General features: G+C 44.1%; 1 protein-coding gene across 1 annotated transcript in view; it reads right to left on the bottom strand.

Annotated features, from left to right (window-relative positions):
• IMMP2L (inner mitochondrial membrane peptidase subunit 2) overlaps positions 1 to 23,706 on the bottom strand; it is an 893,637-nt gene that overhangs the window by 575,734 nt on the left and 294,197 nt on the right. The gene's annotated exons all lie outside the window — the stretch shown is intronic.

The following is a 23,706-nucleotide window of genomic DNA, read 5'->3' as shown; positions in this document are numbered from 1 at the left end:
TGTATAAATACATATGCATATGTGTATACATGTATATGTATATATATATTTGTATATATATATTTGTATATGTGTATATGTGTGTGCACATATATACATATATATACATATACATATACATATACATGTATATACATCTATATAGTTGTAGAACACAGTCCCGTGCTCTTTCCACAAGGCCAAGCTGCTTCTGGAAGGAAGGAAGGAAGGAAAGAAGGAGGGAGGGAGGGAAGGAGGGAAGGAAGGAAGAAAAGAAGGAAAGAAAGGAAGGGTAAAAGGAATGTAAAAAAGAAAGAAGTGAATGTAGGAACACAGCAAGCAAGAAATTAACAAATTTAACACATTTAATTAATTCAATTAAATTAATACTGCATAAGATAGTGTAAAACCTGCACAACACAGCCTCTTGGTTTATTCTAAAGCTTTTACTTTGCTTTTACTTCTGCAGAGCCAAGTGGGTACATCCCTAACTACAAAACCCTCTGAAAATTCAGATTTATCACGGCCTGAGGCATGCTCCAGCTAGTTTCTGCTACAACTAATGTGTCATCCCAAAAACCACAACTAGAACTTAAATATCTAATGATTTAACGACCCCATGTATTTACTTATTCATCCATACTCGTTGTATCTAAACTTTTCCTCCTGCTCTCACAATAAGCACACAGTGCATGCCTGGCCACCTCTTCCATTAGACTGCAAATATCTTGAGGGCAAGGACCTCTTCTAGACTGTAAGCTCGTTTTGGGAAGGGAACATGTCTACCATCTCTGTTGTACTCTTCCAAGAGTCAAATCAATCATATTTATTGAGCACTTACTTTGTGCAGAGCACTGTAACGATAATAATAATAATAATAATAATAATAATAATAATAATGGTATTCATTAAGTGCTTAACTATGTGCCAGGCGCTGAACTAAGTGCTCGGGTGGATACAAGCAAATTGGGTTGGACATAGTCCCTGTCCTTCCTGGGGCTCACTCAATCCCCATTTTACAGATGAGGGAACTGAGGCACAGAGAAGTGAAGTGACTTGCCCAAGGTCACACAGCAGACAAGTGGCAGAACCAGGATTAGAACTGCATTAAGAGCTTGGGAGAATATAATAGAACAGACACGAGCTTAGTAGAGTGCTCTGCACATAGTAAGCACTCAATAAATACTACTGATCGATTGGTATTTTTTACTTTTCTTGAATTTTCACCCCACGCAGTGGAAGAATGGGGCTTCTTTCCTTCAGTGGTCAGCAGGTAGAAGAGGGGAGACCCAGTTACTGAATGTCTTTGCAAACTCAGTTCTTCTCAATTCAAAACAACCTCATAATCACTAATCCTCTGATGGATTATGATTTTCTACTGTACAGTAAATACTTGGAAATCAAGTATTGTCAGCTTGTCACCCTTGTCAGCATTGTCACACTTGTCAGCTGTGTGATTTTGGGCAAGTCACTTCACTTCTCTGTGCCTCAGTTCCCTCATCTGTAAAATGGGGATTAAGACTGTGAGCCCCGCACGGGACAACCTGATCACCTTGTAACCTCCCCTGTGCTTAGAACAGTGCTTTGCACCTAGTAAGCTCTTAATAAATGCCATCATTATTATTATTATTATTACTCAGTAAATACAATTAATTGATTTGCCTGTGCATCATTGGACAGTGTACTTCCTAGAGCAGCAGAATTTGGTGACTGTTTTAAGCTCTGTGTTATGGCTGATTACGTCGTAAGCCACGGTGTTGGCTTGTATCTGACTTTTATATAAAAGTACTGTGAAGCCCAAATACTGGATTGCATCTGCAAAGCGATTCAGAATCATCTGCACGTCTTCTTTCACATGTGCCTTCTGAGTACAGTCATCTGCTTATCACAACTACTGATCAAGGTCTTACAGACTTTTGGTGATAATAATGGCATTTTGTTAAGCGCAAAGCACTGTTCTAAGCGCTGGGGAGGTTACAAGGTGATCAGGTTCCCACAGGGGGCTCACAGTTTTCATCCCCATTTTACAGATGAGGGAACTGAGGCACAGAGAAGTTAAGTGACTTGTCCAAGTCACACAGCAGACAGGTGGCGGAGCCGGAATTTGAACCCATGACCCCTGACTACAAAGCCTGGTCTCTTAACACTAAGACACGCTGCTTCTCATGAATGATGAGATGAATGATTCATCTCATGAGTGATGAATTTAACCTGCTGGGCTGAGAATTTAACCGACTGAGTAGTGTGGTGTAAGCACATTCTGATTCCAGTTTGCTGATCTTTCTACTGCATCTCGAGCACGGGAGCATAGAATAGGCTGAACAGGACTAGCTCTCCCACAGTCCTGCTTCACTTTAACAATCTCTAATGATCAATCAGTGATATTTACTTAATGCTTACTGTGTGCGGAGAACTATACTAAGCCCTTGGGAGAGCACAGTGTAATATTGTAACCACCATTGCCAAGAGGAGCACATTGTAACTACCATCTTCCTTCTGCCATCAAGAGTCCCTGCTCCTGGCATGCCCTGTGGGCACCGGGACGGGAATGCAGGCTTTCCCCACACACTCTAGGACTCCTCTGTCACTGCCAAAAAAATCATCGTGGTGACTGTTATCTTCCTTCCTACAACCAACGATCCCTGCCCCTGGAATCCTCCGTGCCTGCCATGCCGCAAATCAAAGTTGTTCCCGCGTGCTCTTAGACTCCTCCATCCCTACCGAGACTTTTATCGTATATTATGCATTTGCTTGAGCTATGTCTTGATGTTTCATCACTCCTAATCTGCCTCCAATCCTTTTTTTTCACTTAAAGTCTTAGACCGTGAGCCCACCTTGAGGGACAAGGATTGTGTCTAAGTCCCAACTCTGTATTCTCTCCCAGAGCTTAGCACAGCGCTCTGCATACAGTAAGTTCTTAACAAATACCATTACTACTACTAGAGTTGGTAGACACGATCCCTGCCCAAGAGGAGCTTACAATCTAGATGGGGAAACACACATTAAAATAAATTACAGACAGGGGAAATGACAGTATAAGACATATGTAACCGCTATGGGGCTGGGGATTGGGGTGAGTATCAAAGTGCTTAAAGGATACAGGTATAAGAGAATAGATAATGTGGAGGGGAGGGTTTAGAGTGGGGAAATGAGGGATTGAATAGGGAAGACCTCTTGGAGGACAAGGGTCAGTTCTATTCACCACCTCATTGTGGAGTAGCCCAAGAATTGCTGAATTCGGTAAATCAGATGAATTAGCTTGGGCATTTCCTGGTCTATTGATGATGTCAAATGCTTTTGTAAGATCAATAAATATGACACAAAACTGTTGTTGTTGCTATCTGCACGATTCCTTTTTCTGTCACGTGGCAGAGATCACATTTGCTATGCAGTGATTTGCTCTGATGCTACATTATGATTCAGGAAGCGCCCAGTTGTCTACATTCCTCCAGCATCTGTTCTACAGGCCCCTGGCTGGATTTTTGTAGACAAGGAGAATCTTCCAGAGGCTTCCCAGTCAGTTCTCTCTCCTTTATTCCTGAAGATGGTGACTATCGTGGTGCTTTTCACATCTTTTGGCATTCCCTCAGTGATTCGTAGGTTGCGTTTTATGTTGGGTTTTACGTTCAGTCCTTGCTGATGGATTTCTGTAGGAAAGCCATCAGATCTGGGTTCTTTTCCATTTCTCAAGGTTTGATCATAGAGGTTAAAATTTGGTGCTATGGTTATATGTCTACATTCTGGACAATTTTCTATGCTTTGGAAGGCCTCCTCAATGGTGGGAGTCTCATTCTGGAGTTCACTGTAGTGTTCTTGCCATGTGTAAGATTTCCTCTTTGTGATGAGGGTGGTTCAATCCACTCTTCTCAGTGGTGCAATAGAAGTAGTATTTATGGGGTCTTGGAGGTTCTCAAATAATGAGTTAAAATCCTTGGTTGATAGCCTATCGCTGGGTCTAAGCATTTTACCCCTGGACATCCTCATCCTCATCAATGGTATTTATTGAGCACTTACTGTGTGCAGAGCACTGTACTAAGCACTTGGGAGAGCTCAATACAACAGAGTTGGCAGACACATTCCCTGTCCACAGCAACTTTACAGTCTAGAGGACACTCTTGTTTTGTAGATGGATCTGAATGTTCTGACAGAGGCTTTTATAGGCTCTGTTTAATTATGTCCATGATGAACTCTGAGACATTCCGGACTCAATTCCTGTTAACTGGCAAGTTATTTTTAAATCTCTGAGTCATTTCCATCAAGCCACCCTTGATGTGTCTCTTTGGTTCATTTACTGCCCTGATGGGTTCCCAAGGTCCTTTCTTCACAGCGAGTTAAAGTAGCTCTCATCCAAACGACCCATGGTTTGCCCAGATCCCAGCTCTGGAGCTGGACTTCTCTACTGGGGTCCGCAACCATGACATTTTGGCCTGTCACCACAGTTTGGGAATCCTGAGAAAGAGGCTCTCCAGCCACTTGGAACTAGGAAATATAAACCCTAAATCCTCCCTTCCTTGGCCCTCACGGTGGGTACGGGGAAAAGAGTCCATTAAGTGCTAATCAAGTCATGTCAATCCCAACAACCACCCTTAGCAAATCTGCAAGTGCACCCATCCTCAGTATTTATTATCAATTTGCAGGCTGATCATCATCATCATCATCAATCATATTTATTGAGCACTTACTGTGTACAGAGCACTGTACTAAGCGCTTGGGAAGTACAAGTTGGCAACATATAGAGACAGTCCCTACCCAACAGTGGGCTCACAGTCTAAAAGGGGGAGACAGAGAACAAAGCCAAACATACTAACAAAATAAAATAAAATAAAATAAATAGATATGTACAAGTAAAATAAATAAATAGATTTATAAATAAATAATAGAATAGATGATGGTACGCAGCAATCTATTCATACCATTTTTGTATGTATTTATTCAGCTAATCAATCTTTGACTACTCATGTTACCACATTCTTGTTCCTCCTCTGGTTACCACTATTTACAAATGATGTGTGTCTCTCTGCCTCCCCCCACTAGATTGTAAACTCCTTGAGGGCAGGGACCGTTATACACTTCCAAGCACTAAGCCCAGTGCTCTACAAATCCGATAGGCACACAATAAACATTATCAATTGATCGATAATCAAATGCAAATTTATCTCCTTTGGCTGAAGAAATGTTTTGGCGGAAAGATACCGCACTGCCGAACTGAGCAAGAATACTGAGAATACAGACAAAGCCTAGTCAAATCAAGGTCAATCAAAACTTATGCTGAGCTCTGGGGAATAATTTAACTAATCCATCAATGGCCATTTTCTATGCTGATTAGTTGAATGGTGAAATTCGGAGCATATAAATTTTAGACTTTCAGAGCATAAATTCATAATGTAAGAAACAGATTTATAACTATTTCGACTCATTTCTCCAACCAAATTCTGTTACAGAGATTCTGGAATCACTGGCTAGGGTTGGGCTTTCTGACTCTCCGGTGAATCCTATTAGTAAGTGCTTTCACAGGAAACCGTATAAATCAATTATAATGTCAAATGCACTTGCATTAATGTTAACTTTAAAGCAAAAAATACTCTCCTAGTGGAAGGAAGGGATAAACTCCTAGGCACAGTTATCTGGCCATTGGATTTCTTTCTTCCAGTACAAGGCATGCATGAATGACTAGAGAAAGTTCTGCTTAACCTACAAGACATGACATAAAACAATTGACGGCTTCCTTGGGATTAGCAGCTGACCTTCTCTGTACCGATACTCATGTTAATCTTAGAGGAAACATGTATTTCTGGCAGAAAGTGCTCAAAGAAAGACTTCATTGGTCCCTACTGATGGCAACAGATGCCTTTTCAACTGCCCTACCTTGCTTGAAGTAGGATTCTTTGGACCTGGGCTAGGACAACAGAAATTTCCAACACAATTAAAGTCTGGATTCTAATCTAAACAAAGTTCCACTTCAAACCTCTCTGCTCTTTAAGTTTAGCCAAGGATGGGAGGGCAAACAATTTTCCCTTCTTTCTTCTTCTTTGACAAGGTATATGCTAAGAAGAGTTGCTCTTCCTTAATTCTATTCCAGTCAATCATTGAGCACTTACTGTATGTGGAGCACAATACCAAGTCTTGAGAGAGTACCACCCAACAATATAACAGATACATTCCCTGCCCACAGTGAGTTTACTGCCTAGAGAGAGAGAGATAGACATTAATATAAGTAAATAAGTTATGGATATGTACACAAGTACTGTGGGGCTGGGGTGAGGTGAATAAAGGGAGCAAGTCAGGGTGATGCAGAAGGGAGTGGGAAATGAGGAAATGAGGGCTCAGTCAGGGAAGACCTTTTAGAGGAGATGAACATTTAATAAGGCTTTGATGGTGGGGCTAGTATATGAAAAAGGAGGGCGTCCAGACCAGAGACAGGACATGGGCAAGAAGTCAGTGGCGACATAGACAAGATCGAGGAACATGAGTAGGTTGGCTATAGAGGAACAAATTGTGCAGGTTAGGTTATAATAGGAGTAATCAGGTGAAGTAGGAGGAGGCAACGTGATTGAGTGCTTTAAAGCCGATGGTAAGGAGTTTCTGTTTGATGCAGAGTGGATCAGCAACCTCTGGAGGTTCTTGAAGAGTGGGGAAACATGAACTGAACATTTTTGTAGAAAAGTGATCTGAACAGCAGAGTGAAGTTTGGACTGGAGTGGGAAGACAGGAGGCAGGAAGAATAACAAGGAGGCTGATAAAATAATCAAGGCGGAGAGGGTAAGTGATTGGATTAACATGATAGTGTGGATGGAAAGGAAAGAGGGGATATTAACAATGATGGCATTTTGTTAAGTGCTTACTATGTATCAAGCACTGTGCTAAGCAATGTTAACAATGTTGTGAAGGTTGAACTGACAGGATTTAGTGATAGATTGAATATGTGGGTTGAATGAGAGAGGGGAATTAAGGATAATGCCAAGATTATGGGCTTCTGAGAAAGGAAGGATGGCGGTGTTGTCTACCGCAATGGGGAAGTCATGGAGCGGACAGGATTTGGGTGGGAAGATAAAGAGTTCTGTTTTGGACAGGCTAAGTTTGAGGTGATGACAGGGCATCCAAGTAGAGTTGTCCTGAAGGCAGGAGGAAATGCAAGACTGCAGAAAGGGAGAGAGATTAGGGCTGGAGATGTAGAGTTGGGAATCATCCACATGGAAGTGGATGTAGCTGGAGAATAGGAGGGGCCCCAGAACTGAATGTTGAGGGTCACGCACAAGTAGGGGGTGGGAGGCAGAGGAAGAGCCCATGAAAGAGACTGAGAATGAACAGCTAGAAGGACAGAAGAAGAACCAGGAGAGGACAGTGTCATGTGAAGGTGAGGTTTGATAATGCTTCCAGGAGAAGGGGGTGGTTGACAGTGTTGAAAGCAGCTGAAAGGTCAAGGAGGATTAGGATAGAAGGAAATCATTGGTAACCTTTGATAGGACAGTATTTGTAGAGAGAAGAGGATGGAAGCCAGGTGGGAGAGGGTCAAGGGCAGAATTGGAGGAGAGGGACTTGAGACAGCTGGTGTAGACAACTCACTCAAGGAGTTTGGAGAGGAATGGTAGGAGAGAGTTGGGGCAATAACTGGAGGGAGCCCATGGGGTCAAGATGGGGGCCATGAGCGTGAGATGGCGATCATGAACGGAAAAAGGTAGGGGGCAATTGTTTTGATAAGATCCGAAGGGATGGGGCTGGATGCACAGGTGGAGGGGGTGGATTTTGAGAAAAGGCAGGAGATCTCCTCTTGAGATACTGCTGGGAAGGATGGGAGAGTTTAAGAAGGGGCAGGAAAAATGAGGGACTGGAGAGGAGCAGGGGAGATTTTAGGAAGATCATTCCTGATAGTTTCAATTTTCTCATATAGTAGGTAGCCAGACCGCATGGAAAGAAAAATGAAAAACAAAACTCTAGTTGTCTCATAGCCCAGGAAATATAAGGTTGATTCAGTTTGACGGCTGGTGGAAGTTTTTCATACAGCTGTTCTTTTCCCTGGAAAATATTTTTCAATCACCAATAATAATAATAATGTTGGTAATTTGTTAAGCGCTTACTATGTGCCAAGCACTGTTCTAAGCACTGGGGTAGATAAAAGGTAATCAGGTTATCCCACGTGGGGCTCACAGTCTTCATCCCCATTTTACAGATGAGGGAACTGAGGCCCAGAAGTTAAGTGACTTGCCCAAGGTCACACAACTGACAAGTGGCGGAGCCGGGATTAGAACCCACAACCTCTGGCTCCCTAGCCCACGCTCTTTCCACTGGGCCACCAAGGAAGCAATATCTTCTTTCTATGTTGAAATTAAGAAATAGAGGTGCCTTACCTCATCAATTTTGTTCTAATTCTTTTGGAATAAGGGAAAGGAGATTTACTTTACATTTGCTCATCTGTTACACCAATTATATCTCCAAATCAACAAACTCTTTCTCCTCATAGAAGGGAGCCTTCATTGTGAATTGCTTCGACCTACAAAACCATTACTTACTAGGAAAATACCGAAGAAAACGTACAAATGCAGAAAAATAATCAGTAAGGAAAACCAGGATTCCTAAAACGGAATGCATTTCCCTCGAGTGACAGAAACCGCTATTCCATCAATTATATTTATTGAGTGCTTGCTCTGCACAGATCACTGCTGGGAAGAGTACACTGAACGGAGCTGGTAGACACATTCCCTGCCCGCACAGAGCTCACAGTCTAGAGGGAGGTGAAAACCACTGAAAGCTTTAGGCAAAGCAAACTATCAAGAACACTGTTTTGAGTTGAAAGTTGGTGGCTGAGAAGCGTAGTAAAGGTGCCCATTGCAAGTATGGCCTAGTGGAAAGAACACAGTCCTGGGAGTTAGAGGACCTGGGTTCTAGGCTCAGCTTTGCCACTTGCCTGTTGTGTGACCTTGGGCAATTCACTTAATTTATCCGTGTCTCAGTTACCTCATCTGGAAAATGGGGATTCAGACCGTGAGCCCCATGTAGGACATGGACTGCGTCTAACCTGATTAGCTCGCATCTACCCGAGCGCCTAGTGTCTGCTACATAGGAAGCACTTAACAAACACCATTAAGAAGTAAAGAAAAAGTATGCTCTGGACCCTTGCCGGTAGTTTAGCTCAAAACACTGGGGCTATTGAAGGACTATTTTCCAGCTACCAGAAAGAGAGTTCCCTTTTCTTGGGGCACTTACCTTCATGAAGGAAGGTCTCACTGGAAGACGAAAATGTGCATCAAGTGAGGGGAAAGAGGTAAGAGACTACAAAGAGGAGAAATGATATTTCCCTGACCCATTTTTCAAATGCTCACTGGAACCTCTCTATCACCACTCTTACCCTGGGCCCAAGAAAACTAAGAGACTTCCACCTGATGTGCGATGCATATTGCACTGCTGCGGGGGTCCCAATCCCCAGATGGCTGTAGACTGGCACAGAAACCAAGGATGAGAGAAGATAAGCCGGAAAAATGCAAAGTTTTCCATTGATTCTACAGCATGAGTAATGCTAATTACAAGCCAGCCACAGAAATGTTGGTAGCTGAGAATTTCTGCAGAAAGGGTCTATTGTCTTTGAATAAAACATTAATTGTTGCTTAAAGGTTGGGCGGCAGAAACAGTCTTTATGCAACTGATTTTCATACTATTTTATAACAACAGCTTTATCTTTTATTTGAAATACAGTCCCAATTAATGGACTCAAAATCCAATTTGAATGCGGTTTTGGCAAGAGTTCTCTACAAAATGGAAAATGCCCCATTAATCTTGCCGAACCTTCTGTAAATACATGTCACCCCACTGCCATGCTGAAAAGCTCCTTGCCAGGAGTGCTTACCCAAACCAGAACCCCAGCCCTGGCACGAAGCTACTCTTTTAGGAAGAGGGATTTAATCATTTGACTTTTTAAGTGCATTTGTGATTCGATTCAGACGTGTAATCAAAGCATGTTTCAGATGGAATTTCCAGTCAGAGGAAAGAGCTGTCTTTATTAAAGTTACAGATGTTTACGACGTGACCGTTACAAAGACTGAGCAGAAGAGATTGCCGGTAATTATTAGACACAAATTCACACCTGTTGTCTGTCAGGTTTCAAACTCCTGAGGTGAGAGACTTAGTCAAGGTAAATAAGAGTGAAGGAGGCTCAGCTGCAAAAAACGAATTTTGTTCTGATCTGGTAATTAACAGGGAGAGGCATCCGAAGTGTTGTGTCTGTGACAGTCACGTCATTTCACGCTAGCAAGGGGCCATTTCCCTACAGCAGCTGTGGACTACTCTAAATCTTTCTGTACAAACAGAGGACTGGGATCAGCTTATCAAGTCACTTTATATTTGTGGTTTGGGCAACTGGAGGCTCCCCCATTTTCCTCTGCAGTAATCTGACACTGTCAAATCAATTAAACGACCTGGTGTCCAGGCCCATTCCAGTATCTTAAGCCTCTGTGTGAGTGCTTAGAACAGTGCTTTGCACATAGTAAGTGCTTAATAAATGCCATTATTATTATTATTGACCCTTCTTCAACATCACCTTTATTAACGGGCCAAACTGACTCATATATTTTAAAGAGCAAGACCAAGGGATTGTGCAATATGGCTGTCCACCTGTGAGTTATATTTGAACTAATGAGAAAGAAAATCATCAGCCTGAGAGCCCACCCAAAGGAAACAATGTTATTAATCATTATAATAATGATGTTGTTGTTTATGAACTGTGGATTTGCCAAGCACGCCGCTGGAAACAAGATAATGAGATTGGACCTAGTCCCTGTCCCAAATGGGGCTTCTGATCAAAGAGCAAGTATTTAATCCTCATTTTACAACTGAGACCCAGAGATGTTTAAGTGACTGTCCCTGCAGGACAATGGTTAAGCTGGAGTTTGAAAAATAATAATATTAATAATGGTATTTATTAAATGCTTTCTACATTCCAAGCACCAGATTAGATACAAGATGATCAGATCAGCTCCATTTCCTGTTCTACAGCCCGTTGTTGGGTAGGGACCGTCTCTATATGTTGCCAACTTGTACTTCCCAGGCGCTTAGTACAGTGCTCTGCACGCAGTATGCGCTCAATAAATACGGTTGAATGAATGAATACAGAGGACTCACAGTCAAAAAGAATGGAGAATGGGGGTTTTATGCCCAATTTATAGATGAGGAAACTGAGGGACGATGAAGCTAAGGGTATTCCCCAAGTGACTTTTGTGGCAGACCGCAGCGGGGCTGTGATCAGAATCTGCAGATGCTCCCCAAGGACAGCTGAACAGATGGCGGGCTTTGAAGCTGACCCCCTACAACATGGACATGTGTTATGCTCCAAAAGGCAGCCCCATCTAGCAGTTAGCAGGAAGGGGACAACCAGTCCAGCAGGTTCAAAGGAGCAGAGCGGGTGACCGTCTCCTGTGCAGCTCAGTAAACCTGCCAGGCCCAGAGGAAAGGGCTGCAGAGGGGCCGCAGGTAGCCCCCAACCCCCTCTCCCTGGGGAAGAGCAGCGGAGCTCCACATGCCTCTCTTGAAGTCAAACGTCTTGACGTACAACCACTTAGTGGGACCTTAATGAGAGAACGGACATTTCAGGAAGAGGGCTGAGATTTCTGGGCCCTGGCAGAAACACACTGTGAAACCGCCAGGGACCCTAATGTGGACGGTGAGGAATGCACTCCACTGAACCCAACCACAAGAAATGTCCTTAAGCGGTCGACAAAACGGCTTTTCTTTCCAGATCGTGAAGAATTACGCACAGGCAGGGTCCTGCATCACGGAGCTGGATAAAAAAAATAAATAAAGGGGGGTAAAACAAGACGGAGAAAAATCAGAAAATGGAGCCACCGTTTCCCTTACCATAAACTTCTGCTGAATAGGCTCTTGGGAAATCGTGACAGCAGCAGCCCAGCCACACAAGGACAGGCAGGTGCTGTTCACAGCCACTCTGGGCAATCATAAATCAGTCCTTTTTAGATGCTACGAGTTTAATGTACAGCTGAAGTACATCGGCAAGGAGAGAAATCCAATATCCTCCAAGATTATTTATGACAAAGCACACCTAACCGAGGTCCAATTTGTTTGTGGAATTGCAGGCATGCCATCTCAACTAAACAATGAATGAATCTACCTTCAGAGTCCCGGTTCGGGACGTAAAAGAAAGCAGCAGGGAGAGCGGCATCCCTGAAGAGACGACACTTCATTTACAGCCAAATCTAGAGTCCGCTGAAAGGTGCGACTGGTATAGTCGTCCTCTGGATGGTGAGGAATCGCTGCTATGTGGCAAACCACAGTTCACCCACCTGCCTCTCCTGGGTACTTTCGGCATTAACTGTGCTTCACTGAGTGCACAGGCCTCGTTACAAAAGTTAAGGGAATCTCCACAGTCCCTGCTTTTGTCCCGAACCATGTTCCACTCCACCGCGCTGTTGGGCATGAACTGAAACTGGGCCTTCTCGGAATAAAGTGCTGTGGAGGTAAAGTGATCAGCGGTGCAGCCAATCCAAATAGAGAGGGATTTATGATCGTAAAGGGATTTATGATTGTGAACAGCACTCTGGACTCTCCCCGAGGGTCAAATCTCCACTCCGTCAGGGAAAATTAGTAAAAGAGAAACCACATTTTCGTTTGAAAATGGCCCAATAATGTTACAATCGAGAACTGGGAAATGGTCTCACTCTGCAGCATGGCCTATGGAAAAGAGCATAGGCCTGGGAATCGGAGGGCCCGGGTTCTAATTCCCTGCTCTGCAACTTGCATATTAACGCAACGATTCTAAAATGATCTCCCCAAGGGCAGAGCTGTGGGGAGCTCATTTCCTATTTAATGATTGTCAGAGTTTTACCAATCCTATGAGTCATTCAAAAACGACACCACAATAGCCTTATATACCTTCTGGATGGCCGGGAGACCTGGCCCTGCCTCGGATGCCACATGTGGCTGCTGGCATGGTCCTAAGAATGTCATTTATGCAAAATACTTAAGAGCAGCTTGCAAAGGCAGGATCCCAGTAGTGAGGTCTAGTTAGGATACAGGCACTGAAGCAATGTTCATCCCATCTCACCTTCCCTGAGTAGGATACGTGAGGAGAATGGACAGGATACCTGAATGGCTGCTTTATGGTGAGCTGAAATGGGGTCATCGCGGAAAAGATGAACAGAAGAAATGCTTTAAAGACACAATGAAGCAAAACCTGAAGCAATGAGGCAGAGCCACGGGCAGCTGGGAGACGGCAGTATATGACAGGTCTGCCTGGTGGGCAGCAAAGAAGAAAAGGGGCAACTGTTTCAGAGGCGAGGCTTTGGGAAGAAAGTGATGCCAAGATAAAGAAACAAAAGCAGTAAAAGGAACAAATGCGAAAATGCAGCAAGGGCCAACTTTACTTGTAAAAGGAATTGTCAGTAACACACGGTCCTTATCATCACACTGACAGCAAACCCAAAAGACGGCTACAAATATTGATTCAGAAACACTAAAGGCAGGTGAATTTAGTCCTGGGGCCAACCACCTTCACACTGGAGGATTTTCTAAACCCTGAAACTGCTGAAGAATCTGGCTAACAAATTTAGTAGAGGGCTCTGTACACAGTAAGCGCTCAATAAATACGATTGAATGAATGAATTTATCAGGAAACAGGATTTCTAACCCAAGGCTTCTTTTAAATAGAAACCCAGAAGAGCTGCCTTGAAGTTTTGGAATTTGAAGTCTTTTGTGTGGAATGATTTCTTTCCAAATCTGCTCCACCAAAAAAAGGTTCAATGGTGCAAATAAAATGCACCTATGATAATAACAATGATAATGGGAGTGGTATTTGTTCAGTGCTTACTATGTGCCAAACATTGTACTAAGCAGTGGGATAGACACAAAATAATCAGGTTGGTCAAATACCTTAGTCCTCAATGGGCTCACGGTCTATGTAGGAGGGAAAATGGGTATTTGGTCCCTATTTTACAGATGAGGAAACCAAAGCCTAGATATGTTCCATGGCTTACCCAAGGTCACACAGCAGACAAGTGGTAGAGTATGGATTAGAACCCAGGTCCTCTGACTCACAGACGCATGCTCCTTTCACTAGATCATCCTGATCTCTCTAACCACCTTGGCTACAGCCAACCTGTTAACTACTGACCCCCGTCTCCACTCTGCTGACTCGATGGTCAGTCATTCAGTGGTAATTATTGAGTGCTTACTGTTGGCAGAGCACTGTACTAAGTGCTTTGGAGAGTACAATACGACAGAGTTGGTAGACATGTCACCCGCCTAGAAGGAGTTTACAGTGTAGAGGGGGAGGCAGATGCTAATATAAATCAATAAATTGTACATATGTACATAAGTGCTATGGGGCTGAAGGTGGGGTAAATATCAAATGAAATCCTCCCAGTGAAAAGAGAGATTGCTTGGGGAGGGACCCATCATCATCATCAATCGTATTTATTGAGCGCTTACTGTGTGCAGAGCACTGTACTAAGCGCTTGGGAAGTACAAATTGGCAACATATAGAGACAGTCCCTACCCAACAGTGGGCTCACAGTCTAAAAGACTGCATCTAAAGGTTTAAAACAACACTCCACTGCTTTTCCCCTCCTACCTCACTTCACTTCTCTCCTTCTACAACCCAGCCTGCACACTCTGGTGCTAACCTTCTCACTGTGCCTCGATATCCCCTGTCTCACCCCTGACCCCTAGCCCACATCCTGCCCCTGGCCTGGAACGCCATTCCTCCTCAAATCCAACAGACAATTACTCTCCCACCTTTCCAAGCCTTATTGAAGGCACATCTCCTCTGAGAGGCCTTTCCAGACTAAGCCCCCTCTTTCCTCATCTCCCACTCCCTCCTGCATCGCCCGATTTGCTCCCCATTCCCAGCCCCTCAGCACATATATATATATATATATATGTAATTTATTTATCAGTATTCACGTCCATCTCCCCACCTCTAAATTGTAAGCTCATTATGGGCAGAGAATGTGTCTGTTTACTATTGAATTGTACTCTCCCAAGTGTACAGTGCTCCACACACGGTGAGCGCTCAATAGATATGACTGAATGAATGTATAGGTTCTTGAGATTATGTTTGCCATTCACAAAGCAATCAATCAATCAATCAATCGTATTTATTGAGCGCTTACTATGTGCAGAGCACTGTACTAAGCGCTTGGGAAGTACAAGTCGGCAACACATAGAGACAAAGCACATCTCCTCCAAGAGGCCTTTGCTAACTAAGCCTTCATTATGTCTTCTTTCCCTTCCTTCTGTGTCACCCTTTCACTTGCATCCTCCCTCAACCCCACAACATTTATGCACATATACATTATTTATTTATATTAATGTCTGTCTCCCCCTCTAAACTGTAAGCTGCTTGTGGGCAGGGACCATTTCTACCAACTCTGTTATACTGTACTCTCCCCAACACTTAGTACAGTTCTCTGCACACAGTAAGCACCCAATAAATATGATTGATTGATTCACAATCACCTATCTGGTACTGGGCAAGCATGAATACTACAAAACTCTTAAGCCACATCTTCTTGCAAACCTACCCCCATCTTTGAAACAGATGAGGGGAGCGTGAACAGACCCACATCATCCTATTTTAGGAGGAGAAAGAGCACGAAGAAAAAGAGCACGATTTATTGGAGATCAGCAGGAAGAAGAAGTATGAGAAACGTGGTCAAAAATTCCTGGGTTAGCATGCCAGTGAAAAGGAGTGTTGATAGAAAACAGGAAACTTGCCATGTCTCAGTAGTTAAAGCTTTCTCATTCTGTATATCTTGTGTCAGCAGCTGAAAGCAGCCTGCAAGGGGCCTCCAAGCTGTAGGTTGTAAAATGGAAGGGAAAGCTCTCTATCCAAGCAGAGGCTTCCATCTGCATGAAATAATATTTCCAATGCTATTATTAATAATAATAATAGTACTCATTAAGCGCTTACTATGTGCCAAGCTCTGTTCTTAGCCCTGGGGTAGATACAAGGTAATCAGGTTGTCCCATGTGGGGCTCACAGTCTTAATCCCCATTTTACAGATGAGGTAACGGAGTCACAGAGAAGTGAAGTAAGTGACTTGCCCAAGGTCACCAGCTGACAGGTGGCGGAACTGGGATTAGAACCCACAACTTCTGACTCTCAAGCCCGTGCTCTTTCCACTAAGCCATGCTGTTCTCAGCCTGTAACAATCCACGTCTAATGCAGCACACCAAACACGTTAATAACTGGTGGCCAGGTTGCTTTAAAAAGGATTTAGAAAACTGAGCCTTCATATCCAATAGACACCATACTCCCGTTTAATATTCACCCCACCCTCAGCCCCATGGCACTTATGCACATATCCGCAGTTAATTTTAATGTCGGCCTCCCCCTCTAGACTGTAAGCTCCTTGTGGGCAGGGATGGGGTCTATCGACTCTGTCGTATTGGACTCCCTCAGATGCTTAGAATGCTGCTCTGCACCCAGTAAACATCATTGGTTTGGATGGCATCTGTTTACCATAATAATAATAATGATTTATTCATTCAATCACATTTTTGAGCACTTACTGTGTGCAGAGCACTGTAATAATAATGATAGCATTTATTAAGCACTTACTACGTGCAAAGCACTGTTCTAAGCGCTGGGGAGGTCACAAGGTAATGAGGTTGTCCCACAGGGGGCTCACAGTCTTAACCCCCATTTTCCAGATGAGGGAACTGAGGCCCAGAGAAGTGAAGTGACTTGCCCAAAGTCACACAGCTAAGTGGCGGAGCCGGGATTTGAACCCCTGACCTCTGACTCCAAAGCCCGTGCTCTTTCCACTGAGCCACGCTGCTTCTCTTAGTGCTTATAGTAATAATGGCATTTATTAAGTGCTTACTATGTGCAAAGCACTGTTCTAAGTGCTGGGGAGGTTACAAGGTGATCAGGTTGTCCCACAGGGGGCTCACAGTTTTAATCCCCATTTTCCAGATGAGGGAACTGAGGCCCAGAGAAGTGAAGCAACTCCCGCCAAAGCTGATTTCGGTCTTCGTGGCCTGCTGCTGCCTCTATTCCGCAGGCACCGGGCCGCCTTGCTTAGGAAGTGGGGAGGAGAATCATTAAACCTACTGGCCCGCCATCTCAACTATGCGTGGCTCAGTGAAAACAGCCTGGCCTTGGGAGTCAGGGGTCGTGGGTTCTAATACCGACTTTGGGCAAGTCACTTCACTTCTCTTTGCCTCAGTTACCTCATCTGGAAAATGGGGTTACGACTGTGAGCTCCATGTGGGACAACCTGATCACCTTGTATCCCCCCAGCGCTTAGAACAGTGCTTTGCACACAGTAAGCGCTTAACAAATACCATCATTATTATTATTATTATTATTATTATTATTATTATTATTATTATTATTATTATTATTATTATTATTATTATGCTGTCGCCGACACACCACACACATCCTGCCCCTGGCCTGGAATGCCCTCACACAGAAGCAGCGTGGCTTAGTGGAAAGAGCCCGGGCTTGGGAGTCAGAGGTTGTGGGTTCTAATCCCGTCTCCGCCACTTGTCAGCTGTGTGACTTTGGGCAAGTCACTTCACTTCTCTTTGCCTCAGTTACCTCATCTGTATGGGGATTAAGACTGTGAGCCCCACATGGGACAACTGGATGACCTTGTATCTACCCCAGTGCTTAGAACACTGCTTAGGCACATAGTAAGTGTTGAACAAATACCACCATTATAATTATTATATCTGACAGACAATCTCTCTCCCCACTATCAAAGGCTCATCAAAATCACATCTTCTCCAAGAGACCTTCTCCAACTAAATCCTCATTTCCTCTTCTCTCACTCTCTTCTATGTCACCCTTGCACTTGGAGTTGCACCCTTTAGTCACCCACCCTCAGTCCCAATCAATTAAGCGCTTAGTACAGTGCTCTGCACACAATAAGCGCTCAATAAATATAATTGAATGAATTAATCAGTAGTACTGATGAAGCACTTACTATGAGCAGAGCTCTGTACTAAGCAGTCGGGAGAGTGCAATATAACAGAGTTGGTAGACACATTCTCTGCCCACAGCAAGCTTGCAGTCTAGGGGGAGTTTACAGTGTACGATTTACAGCATCACAGTACTTATGTACATACACATAATTCATTTATCTATCGATTTATTTATATTAATGTCCGTCTCTCCCCCTAAGCTGTAAGCTTGTCGTGGCAGGGAATGTGTCTCCCAACTCTATTTTATGGTATCCTCCCAACATCTTACTATGGTGTTCTGAACACAGTGAGTGCTCAGTAAATAGCACTGATTGATTAAGCTCACATTAACACTAAACCAGTCAGAGAAAGAGGTGAGATCACAATTCGGGGAAGCATCATGTGAGCGCTCCAGAGGAAAAAACAATTACAGGTTTAATAAAAAGAATCCATTAAGCAAGAATTTAGTTCTTGTATTAGAGAACCTTATCCTCCATTATCAAAGGTATTGAATGCTTACTGTGTCCAGAACACTAAACTATGAGCATGGGAAAGAACAAGAGTTGGTATAAGCAATCGCTGCCCACAAGGAGCTTACATTCTACAGGGGAAGACAAACATTAGAAAAAATTACAGATGGGAGAAAGAGTAGAGTATAAGAATAGATGCGCAAGTGCTGTGGGGCTGGGGTGAATATCAAAGCACTTAAGGGGTATGCAGCCAACTGCATAATAATAATAATAATAATAATTTTGGTACTTGTTAAGCGCTTACTATGTGCCAAGCACTGTTCTAAGTGCTGGGGAGGATACAAGGTGATCAGGTTGTCCCAGGTGGGGCTCACAATCAATCCCCATTTTCCAGATGAGGTAACTGAGGCCCAGAGAAGTGAAGTGACATGTCCAAAGTCACACAGCTGACAAGCAGCGGGGCCAGGATTTGAACCCAAAGCCCGGGCTCTTTCCACTGAGCCACGCTGCTTCCCCCATGCAGCATAGGCAATGCAGAGAGGAAGGGCGGATAGGGGAAATGAGTGTTTAGCCAGGGAAGACCTCTTGAAGGAGACGTGATTTTAGGAGGGTTTTGAGATTGATGGATTATTCCAATAGACAAAAGACCAAACTCAGAGACAGCCATTCAGGGAGGTCTTCTCCATTCCCCCCGACCCGGCTACAGCACTGCATCCTCGGGAAGAGCATCAGGTTTTTATTTATTTAAGCTAAATCAATCAATCATATTTATTGAGCGCTTATTGTGTGCAGAGCACTGTACTAAGCGCTTGGGAAGTACAAGCTAAACAGGGGCTGGGTCCGTAGCTTTCAACCTGCTGAGACAAAGCACTCATTTTAGGCATTACTGCCTCCAAGTGTCACTGTGTTTTCTCATTTATGTACAGTTTTCCCTCTTCCTTCAAAATGGTAAATGTTAGCTGCCTGATGCAAGGAGGGAGGGTCCTGATACAAGTAGGAGGGTCCCAGATTTGTGTGTTGTAGGACAGATTCCTATTGCTATGGGTATAGTCTTGGGTTCTAATCCCGGCATCACCGCTTGACTGCTGTGTGACCTTGGGCAAATCACTTAACTTCTCCGGGCCTCATTTACCTCATCTGGAAAATGGGGATTAAGACTGTGAGCCCCACGTGGGGCAATCTGACTATCTTGTATCTACCCAAGCACTTAGAACAGTGCTTGGCACACTTAGTAAGCGCCTTCTAGACTGTGAGCCCGCTGTTGGGTAGGGGCCGTCTCTATATAATAATAATGATGGCATTTGTTAAGCGCTTACTATGCGCGATGCACTGTTCTAAGCGCCGGGGGGGGGATACAAGGTGATCAGGTTGTCCCACGGGGGGGCTAACAGTATCCCCATTTTACAGATGAGGTAACTGAGGCACAGAGAAGTTAAGTGGCTTGCCCAAGGTCACACAGCTGACAAGTGGCGGAGCTGGGATTCGAACCCATGACCTCCGACTCCCAAGCCGGTGCTCTTTCCACTGAGCCATGCTGCTTCTCTGTATGTTGCCGACTTGTACTTCCCAAGGGCTTAGTACAGTACTCTGCACACAGTAAGTGCTCAATAAATATGATTGAATGAATGAATGAACAAATACAATTATTATTATTATTATTATTATTATTATTATTATTATTATTATTATTATTATTATTATTATCCACAGTCCTGACTGAAGAATGCTCTCGCTCTCCAACTCTGCCCATCATTCTGTTTCATCTTTTCTGTCTTTACAACTCCCTCCTATCCCGCTTTGAGCCACTAAAATATGGTCTCCTTACGCAGCACTCACATTCATTCATCCTAGGCCCAGAGCAGAAATAGCTATTAATGGCTTACGGTCAGGCGGCCCCTCCAACTGCCATAGAATAAAGTCACAGTTTAAAGAGTTCCCCCAGTACTAAAAGACGGAGTATTAGTAGAATTTATTAAGCACTTACTGTGTGCAGAGCACTGTGCTAACTGTGGGAGAAAATACACAGCTGGTTCCTGTCCCTTGGGGGAGGGTATCAATCCAACTTGTACTTCCCAAGCGCTTAGTACAGTGCTCTCACACAGTAAGCACTCAATAAATAAGATTGAATGAATGAATAATCTAAGAGTTTAAGTGGGGAGAAGGGATTGGAGACAAGCACATCCACCGTGATAATATATTCAAACACAACACAAACAAATACACAAATACAAATACCCCTGTTCAAAGTTTCCCAAATGCAAGCTTAGAAGGGACCCACTGACAACAGCATCAGCCATTATACTGCCGATCAACAAGCCTAGAGTCCACATGAAAATGGCCGTACGATGTTTATTTTTAGAACGAATTCCAACATGCAAAAATGACAAAACAAGGCTAATGGAAAATATATTGCTAATAGGCAAGAAAACTAGACAACACAGATCCATTTATTATTGCATTAGAGTTTCCATACATCATATATCAAAAAGAATAATAATGACCGCTAAACTGTTGGGAAATGTTATATACCGTCACGGAACTGCTGAAAAATAATTATCTCTAATCACTGTGATAGAGCAGTTTTAGCACTTAGAGCTCTATTGCTCCCAGGTTGTGAGGTAAAGAGGGAATTGGGGAATGGGATGGGTGACTGCTTGACTCTATATAGGGAGCATTCATTCATTCATTCATCCAATCGCATTTATTGAGCGCTTACTGTGTGCAGAGCACTGTACTAAGTGCTTGGGAAGTACAAGTTGGCAACATATAGAGACGGTCCCTACCCAACAGTGGGCTCACAACTTGACTCTGTGGCTCACTGTGGCACAAGAACCAGGCACACCTCTCTACATCCCTGATGCCACCCAGTGCGGAGAAGCAGCGTGGCTCAGTGGAAAGAGCCCGGGCTTTGGAGTCAGAGGTCACGGGTTCAAATCCGGGCTCCACCACTTGTCAGCTGTGCGACTTTGGGCAAGTCACTTCACTTCTCTGAGCCTCAGTTCCCTCATCTGTAAAATGGGGATGATGACTGTGAACAGCCCGCCGTGGGACAACCTGATCACCTTGTAACCTCCCTAGCGCTTAGAACAGTGCTTTGCACATAGTAAGTGCTTAATAAATGCTATCATTATTATTATTATTATTATTCCTAACAGAAACACTGCCTCTGGCTCAACAGTTCCCCTCGCCGGAGGGTTTGCCTACAATAAGCAGTGTGCCTTTGGAGGTTGAGGAGTATTGCTGGAGGTGGACAGAGCCCCGACACCTACTGAGAACTCAAGATAGCAATAAACTAGAAGGGGAGACCATTTCTCTGAATGGAACATGAATAGGGGCAGGTTCTCCAATCCCTGCGAGGCCGGAGGCATCCCCAAGACACCGGTCGGGTGGTGGGACCAACCAAAGACCCAATCAAGCCACTGCCCCGAATCAGCGGGGGCCCAGGGTACGCTCCACCGTGAGCGTTTCAGCAGAATCGGTCGGGAGCCCAGCAAGAACTCTTCCCGAAGTGGTCCAGGGAGGTAGCCGGGCCACCAGGAGTCTCAACCAGAATAGACCGACCTGAAGCCAAAATTCATAAGCAACCACAGAAGTGACGGCTGAATTCTGTCCACCCTCCCATCAATCAATCAATCAATCAATCAATCGTATTTATTGAGCGCTTACTGTGTGCAGAGCACTGTACTAAGTGCTTGGGAAGTACAAGCTGGCAACATATAGAGACAGTCCCTACCCAACAGTGGGCTCACAGTCTAAAAGGGGGAGACAGAGAACAAAACCAAACATACTAACAAAATAAAATAAATAGAATAGATATGTACAAATAGAATAGATATGTACAAATAGAATAGATATATACGAATAGAATAGAATAGAATAGAATAGAATAGAATAGAATAGAATATGTACAAATAGAATAGATATGAACTCCCATGACCCTGGAGTTCAGATTTGGAGCCTGTGTGACCCAACCCATCCCCATAAACAGGCTGACAAGATCAAACCAGAGCTCAGACAGAATGTGTCCTGCCAAGCAGCCAGCATTCAGAAAGTTTTCCCCTTTTTTCCGGTGAGGACCAGAGGCCTGTCAACTCTAGAAACACCGGCCTCTAGAATGGGCCGATCTTCCTAGAATACCTGCCCCTCAAGTTAGGTCGAGACCCTAACTTGGAGGACAACAGGGCATCCGCCACGGGTGCCTTTTATGAAAACAAGAAAAAGTCTCCTTTGAAAAATTAAGACGAATGAATGCTGCAGGTCGTCGTCTTACTTTATGCTACCAAATGCTTAAAGTTAATTGAACACTTAATATAGTTTTATGATTTCTATAGGATTTTCTAATAAAGATGATGGATTCTATCGCCTGCAAGCACATATGGCAGGTTTATGTCCCATTAGTGTATATAATAAACATTGCAGAGCAGGGAAGGAGTCTCTCTTCACAGCGAGAAGAGGAGAGCGAGGGAGAAGGACAGATGTAGTTATCAAACAAGAAGCCAGACCTTCTGCTGTTCACAAGCTGGCCTTATATTAGTGCATGATGAAAAGTACGATCATGGGGGCCCATCTATCTTGGACTGGGTCTTTCAAGGCTTTTAGGAAGGAAGGGGGAAATGCTTGCCCACAGCTGGGCTTCCAGCCTAAGCAGTAACATGAGAAATGAGGAGATGCCCCTCCCAGATCTACCCTCCCACTGAAGGACTTGGCAGTCTCTGAGGGGAGGGGGTGAAAGGCCTTCTCCATAGGTCTGAAGAGGCAGGATGGATGCCCATCTCCGATGGTCAACAACTGTGTGAAACCCTGCAGATTGCCAGGCATGACCAGGCCCCTAACTGCTGGCTAGGAGGACTCACCTGCCAAGAAGACTTTGAACCTACAGGCATCTCTGACCTGTCCTGGTTGCTTCCTCCACGCCAACAGCCACTACAGTTTTGTCTCTTTTAACCTGCACCATAGTGATGGCTTGCTGCAATGGTAACCAACAGTTCGTTGTCATTAAACACGGCCTAAGACTGGGTTTCACCATCTTTGCACCATTTATTCTGCTCTCCTCATTAATTCCCCTATGCCAGTTGCTTGGGTATCTTGCTTTCGTCCATTTTCCTCAACATGTCCTTGGTCAGCGGGAACTGTGTTGCTGTGAGCATTGCTTCGGTGGGTTTCATGACCTCACTGAAGGTAATCTTGCCCGGCTATTTGTCACTGAATAGAAAAACTGCTGGCGAAACTGCAGTGTATCTTGGTCTCTCAACCGGCCATCGAGTTCAATTCCCCACTGTTATCGCATTCTGTCTTGCTGTCCAATCAAAGTCACGTTAACCTTTCTGATACTGCTTTCGACCAC

Source organism: Tachyglossus aculeatus, chromosome 10 (assembly GCF_015852505.1).
Source record: "Tachyglossus aculeatus isolate mTacAcu1 chromosome 10, mTacAcu1.pri, whole genome shotgun sequence".
NCBI classification, from domain to species: domain Eukaryota; kingdom Metazoa; phylum Chordata; class Mammalia; order Monotremata; family Tachyglossidae; genus Tachyglossus; species Tachyglossus aculeatus.
Note: the sequence above shows the minus strand (reverse complement) of the source record. Positions and strands in the feature narration are given on the sequence as shown.